This window comes from Myotis brandtii, unplaced genomic scaffold (genome assembly GCF_000412655.1).
Source record: "Myotis brandtii unplaced genomic scaffold, ASM41265v1 scaffold569, whole genome shotgun sequence".
Taxonomy (NCBI): Eukaryota; Metazoa; Chordata; class Mammalia; order Chiroptera; family Vespertilionidae; genus Myotis; species Myotis brandtii.
The window spans coordinates 801,969-808,835 of NW_005370127.1; positions in this window are offsets into that span (position 1 = coordinate 801,969).

A 6,867-nucleotide genomic window follows, 5' to 3' on the forward strand; every position below is an offset into this window, starting at 1 on the left:
AGTGGAAATTCTACAACTAGAAGGAAAGAGAAAAGCACACTGAGACTCAGAGGAGGTGCGGAAGTAAAGTGCAGAGGTACCACTTTCCTCACCTGGGAGGATGGCCATCTAGGCAATTCCTTTCCTTTCAATTCCACAAACAAGCAAGGAGACTCTCCGTGTGCCGCACCGAACAAAATGGCCCGAAGGTACCAAAGTGGACAAGACACGGGCGCTTGGGACCTCAGGGGACAGACCCTCTAACGCAGGGGTTCTTAGCCTGGGAAAGGGGGATGGGGAAAAAAATCCTTTTTGGGGGAGACCAAGATGGCGGCATAGGTAAACATCGGAGACTGCTGCCGCAAACAACCACTTCAAAAATACAACTAAAAGACGGAACGGACATCACCCAGAACCACAGGAAGGCTGGCTGAGGAGAGACTCTTCAACTAGAAGGAAAAATAACAGCACACCGAGGCTCAGAGGAGGCGCAGTGTGGAAAATACTCAGGTGCGGAGGTGCGCGCGCAAAGCGGGCTGGTGGCTGAGGGCGCGGTTGTCGTTTTCGGTGAGGGGGGAGTCTCAGACTCTGAGCTCCAGATCTGGGCGAATCTCTAGGGACTCAGCCTCAAACGGGAGAAGCGGGATTGTCTGGCATCAGTTGGAACGTGAGGGCAGCTTTCTCTCTGAGGTTTGCAGCGGTTCCTGGGGTTCTGAGAAGCAGAGCCTCTGGGAACGGGACTGAGAGGGGCCATTACCGCTCCCTCCGCCCGCCCTGTTGAGCCCGCCCCGCCCAAGCCCTGCGCAGAGCCATTTGCCGGATCGCCTCAGGCAAAGGCTAGATTAGCACCTCCCCAGAGGACAGAAGTTTTCCGCGGCAGACACAGCTGATTCACACAGCCAGTCGGCCTGGTGGTCAAATCCCTCTAGTATTAACTACAACAATCAAGGCTCAACTAGAACAAGACTGCGCACAAAGACCACTAGGGGGTGCACCAAGAAAGCATAAAAAATGCGGAGACAAAAAAACATGACAGAAATGGAGGATATAGAGCTAAAAAACGCAATTTTGAGGGCTTGCAATAAACTTTTGGAGAGCCTCACGAAAACTAATGAGACCCTCGATGCTATTATAAAGAACCAACTAGAAATTAAGCATACATGGACTGAAATAAAGAATATTATACCCAATAGCAGACCAGAGGAGTGCAAGAATCAAGTCAAAGATTTGAAATATGAAGAAGCAAAAAACACCTATCCTGAAGAGCAAAAAGAAAAAAGAATCCAAAAAATATGAAGATAGTGTAAGGAGCCTCTGGGACAGCTTCAAGCGTACCAACATCCGAATTATAGGGGTGCCAGAAGATGAGAGAGAGCAAGATATTGAAAACCTATTTGAAGAAATAATGACAGAAAACTTCCCCTACCTGGTGAAAGAAATAGACTTACAAGTCCAGGAAGTGCAGAGAACCCCAAACAAAAGGAATCCAAAGAGGACCACACCAAGACATATCATAATTAAAATGCCAAGAGCAAAAGACAAAGAGAGAATCTTAAAAGCAGCAAGAGAAAGAGACTCAATTACCTACAAGGGAATACCCATACGACTGTCAGCTGATTTCTCAACAGAAACTTTGCAGGCCAGAAGGGAGTGGCAAGAAATATTCAAAGTGATGAATAGCAAGAACCTACAACCAAGATTACTTTATCCAGCAAAGCTATCATTCAGAATTGAAGGTCAGATAAAGAGCTTCACAGATAAGAAAAAGCTAAAGGAGTTCATCACCACCAAACCAGCATTGTATTAAATGCTGAAAGGTATTCTTTAAGAAAAGGAAGAAGAAGAAAAAGGTAAAGATAAAAATTATGAACAACAAATACATATCTATCAACAACTGAATCTAAAAATCAAGTGAATAAAAAAATCTGATGAATAGAGGTGACACTCGAACAGAATAAACTGGTGAATATAATAGAATCAGGGGCATAGAAAGGGAGTGGACTGACAATTCTCAGGGGGAAAGGGGTGTGGGGGGTGCGGGAAGAGACTGAACAAAAATCTATCAGATGCAACCTTATCATACCATGTGACCAGTAAAATGCAACTTCATTATATGACCTGTATATTTATGGTTCAAGACAGGGCAGTCACACTGAACAGCTATTGTTGTGTTTGCTGTTGTAATTTTGTTGTGGTTGTTGTTAATCCTTATCCAATATCTTTTTTCCCATTGATTTTTAGAGAGAGTGGAAGGGAGGGGGAGGGACAGTGAGAGAAACATCAATCTGAGATAGACACATCGATTGGTTGCCTTCTGCATGCACCCTTACTAGGGCGGGGACTGAGCCTGCAACCGAGGTATGTTCCCTTGACCAGAGTAGAACCGCAACCCTTCTACAGACTGACAATCCAACCATTGAGCCAAACCGGCTAGGGCTGTTGTCATTTTTTTATTTGACAATCAAAGGGAAAAGAAGTCAGGGTCCCTGACTAAATAGGTATTGTGGCACATCAGTTGAAAATCGCTGCCCTATAGGAAAAGAGCTTCTTCACACTGTCTTTCTCTTCCTCTGATGCATAATTTTATGCTGTGGTTGGATATTTAGAAGACATTATCATAGATGATGAGTTTCAGTTATTAGAGAAATTTCATGGACAAGTACTACCAGGAGTTTGAAGATAGAGAAGAGAATAAACTTACCTACACACCTATTTTTAACGAATATATTTCTTTGGTAGAAAAGTATATTGAAGAAGAGTTGTGGGAACGGATTCCTGGGTTTAACATGGTGGCTTGCACAACATGTCACAGTACCATAAAGTGGCTGGTGATGTGTTCAACATGCGGCGGCTCATGTTTACAGATTTTCTGGCATTTAAAGAAATGTTTCTGGACTACAGAGCAGAAAAAGGCTGGGGACTGGACTTAAGCAGTGGTTGGGTGGTGACTTCATTGTGTAGATTATCCTCTATGCCAGCTTTGCAGAACTATCTGTGGCGCTAGGTCCTAGCTCCAGCAATGAGATTGTTATGGACATCAGCAACCCAGTGCATTGGAGAGGCTTCAGCCAATGACAAAAGAATGCATCTTGGAAAGACTGGCTCTGTTCTGCAACTCTTCATTAACGTTAAGTATTGATGGGTCCACAAAAGAAAATTACCTGACCCTCCTGGAACCTATTTCTCCAGAAAAACCTTGTGTTCAGTAACCTGGTACTCCTCCCCAAGTAGAAACCTCTTTCAGGGGCTTCTGAGTCAGGCTCCTTTGGAGCAGGTCCACATCCAGCATTTCACCTGGGAGGCCTTCCCCACCATACATGTTGGTGTGTCAACACCCACCATCACCAGCCCTCTTTGTCCTAGCAGGCTTTGCATGAATCGTTTTGAGCATTTACAGCTTTTTCCATGCATCCAAGTTTCAGTTTTCCAGCCTCAATGGGGTTATTACTGTTTGGGAGTATTTATCTAAGGTATTACTCAAACCAGTAGCCTGTCTTGAGATTTCTGGAGCATCTATTGTCACAGTCTTGGCTCTAGGCACCAAGTGAAAGATGTCCTTTACCTAAAAGTGAAGCATGGTGGCAACCATGCTTGGTGGAAATTGCTGTTTAATATTTTAACCCTGCTGACTTGGCTTCTGTCATTATTTGCTTGCTAAAATAATAGAAAAGTTATTTTTATTTTCTGAATTATATAAATAATCCCATTAGATTGAATACCCTATTGATTGTAATTTGAATACCCCATTGGTTGCGATCATACTGGTTTTAGAAAACACATTCCTCTGTACCTGGAGACCAGGACTGCACAATTACTCTAAATTGCCCCAGTGGCTCCAGATAATGTACTTCCGTTGACTCAGTGGTCCCAAGACCCAATGGCTCCAGATAATGTGTTTCTGTCAACTCAGTGGTCCCAAGACCCGAAACTATAATTACTCTTTGTAGATAACTAATTGGCTCAATCTAGCTTTTGTAATAAACTGCTTTTTATGCAAACCAGGTTCCTCATTCCTAACCCCGAGATGTAATCAGTACCTTTGTGATTTTTCCCTATATAAATCTGGTGTTGCGGTCATTTAACCACTACGAGATTTGGAGAGCAAAATGCCCCCTGGTAGTTCCGGATCTGAAATAAATGTGACTCTTTAATTCGACTTCTTGAGGCGGGGTACATTACAACAAAAGCTCCATGTGAAAATTAATTCCTACTCTTACTTTTGCAGTCCCTGTATCTCCATGTCTTCTGCTGGTCCTGATGTAGCCCCACTGTTTTTAGAACTTTCTTTTAAGCATTTTTGAAAAAAAAAAAAATACTTGTATAGATGAATACTCAGGCTAACCTAAGTGGATATAATAGTGGAACTTTCATGATTACCCACTTAAAGATCAAAGTATTATATGCTGTGTTTTTTGTTAGTGCTATGAAAGCGAAAATGCTATGTTGGCACTCCTACTTTACTGGGCACTAGTGAATGTGTGCTTATGCTGGAGTAGACAAAAGGCATCCTTTTCTCCTTTACTTAAAGCAGGGATGGGGAACCTTTTTTCTGCCAAGGGCCATTGGATATTTATAACATCATTCTCAGGCCTTACCAAATTCTCAACTTAAAAATTAGCCTACTATATTTGGTCAAACCTTTAATTAACTCACCCCTAAATGCTTGCCAGAGCCAGACCGAATGATTTGAGGGCCTTACATGGCCCGAGGGCCAGGTGTTCCCCACCCCCACTTATAGTCTGTTAAGTGTTTTGTGCGGGTTTGCTTAAAACTCTTTCTGTATAAATCAGTTCATTAGGTTTTCGGTTGGGGTAGAGCCCTGCAACCCTTCTTCCTGTCAAAATTCTCCTACCAAGAGGGTGTTCTACTGGTCTAGCTCAGCATGAATAGGAGATAGCAAACAACTTTGCTGCTGTGGATGAAAGGGGCCACATGCTAACCTGACAAGCTCAGGAAAGGCCTGCATGGCTGTCCTGCAGACTAAGAGCCCTAAAGTAACCACAAAGGATGGTCTGAAATTAAACTTTAACTAAAAGCAGTTATGGTGGGTAGTCACCTCCTAGGCTGGTATCTTCACTGACAAGGTCAACATTTACCTTAACTGAGCTATCTTTTTGCATCTATAATATACCCTTTGAAATGTCTAGGTAACTTCCCTTTTTCCAGACCCCTTGGGGCACAATCTAATGTGCTGGGCGCCAGGACAGATACCACAAATTACTTCATTATCATGTTAATTGTTCCTGCACCCACCTAAGTATGTGTCCATCATTTTACTTTTTATCCAATCCCAGGGTTCCCTCCCACCCGCCTCCGCTTTGCTTTCTCCCGCCTCTCTAGTCTATCACCAATGGATTTCATGTAACCCACCTTCTTCCCTTTCCTTTGATTGCAATGTATAAATACAAATGTAACCCTCCAACCTCCGGAGCATTATCTCAATTCTTAGAGGTTCTGCTTCCTGGCATATGTCGACAGTTTGCCTCAAATAAACTCACAAAATTCTTTATAGGTTTCAATGGTTTTTACGTTAACACTGCTCATCTGTCTGCTTTGATTTAGTACATTGGCTTAGCACACCGATTTTCAACCGGTGTGCCGTGGCACACTTGTATGCCAAAAGAATTTTTAAAACCTGTCTAGTCAGGGGCACTGACCTCTTTTCCCTTAGATCAGTGGTTCTCAACCTTCCTAATGCCGCAGGGCTTTTATTTTCAATTTGGAACTTGGAACAACAGACCACGGAGCGATCCCATTTTGCAAGTCTTGCCAAGGCAATGCCGTTCCACCACCCATTTTGGGGATGAGTGAGCTGGACATTTGGGTTATTATGAAGAGTAACTGCACTGCTTTCTGGACCATTTCTAAGGCGTCCTTTACCAAGAAGACATTCCTGTTGGAGAGGAGGATGAACTTTGGAGAAATTCTCTTGCTGAAGCATGAGCTTAGGAGTTTATCTGTTTTTTGGGTTTTTTTGTGGGTTTTTTTTTTTGTGTGGTGGTGTTTTGTTCTGGACACCTCATTCCTTGCAACTCCGGGGTTTTGGTGTCAACATTAAGTGGACCACACAACACATCTGCCGTCTTGACATATTTTGTTTGGTTTTGTTACATCTTACATTATGAGGAATTATTTTTGTACAAATTGTTTAAAAGTTATTTATGCAAGGTTAAAAAAAAAATAGTGGAACTTTCATGATCACCCACTTAAAGATCAAAGTATTATATGCTGTTTTTTGTTAGTGCTATGAAAGCGAAAATGCTATGTTGGCACTCCTACTTTACTGGGCACCAGTGAATGTGTGCTTATGCTGGAGTAGACAAAAGGCATCCTTTTCTCCTTTACTTAAAGCAGGGATGGGGAACCTTTTTTCTGCCAAGGGCCATTGGATATTTATAACATCATTCTCAGGCCTTACCAAATTCTCAACTTAAAAATTAGCCTACTATATTTGGTCAAACCTTTAATTAACTCACCCCTAAATGCTTGCCAGAGCCAGACCGAATGATTTGAGGGCCTTACATGGCCCGAGGGCCAGGTGTTCCCCACCCCCACTTATAGTCTGTTAAGTGTTTTGTGCGGGTTTGCTTAAAACTCTTTCTGTATAAATCAGTTCATTAGGTTTTCAGTTGGGGTAGAGCCCTGCAACCCTTCTTCCTGTCAAAATTCTCCTACCAAGAGGGTGTTCTACTGGTCTAGCTCAGCATGAATAGGAGATAGCAAACAACTTTGCTGCTGTGGACGAAAGGGGCCACATGCTAACCTGACAAGCTCAGGAAAGGCCTGCATGGCTGTCCTGCAGACTCAGAGACCTAAAGTAACCACAAAGGATGGTCTGAAATTAAACTTTAACTAAAAGCAGTTATGGTGGGTAGTCACCTCCTAGGC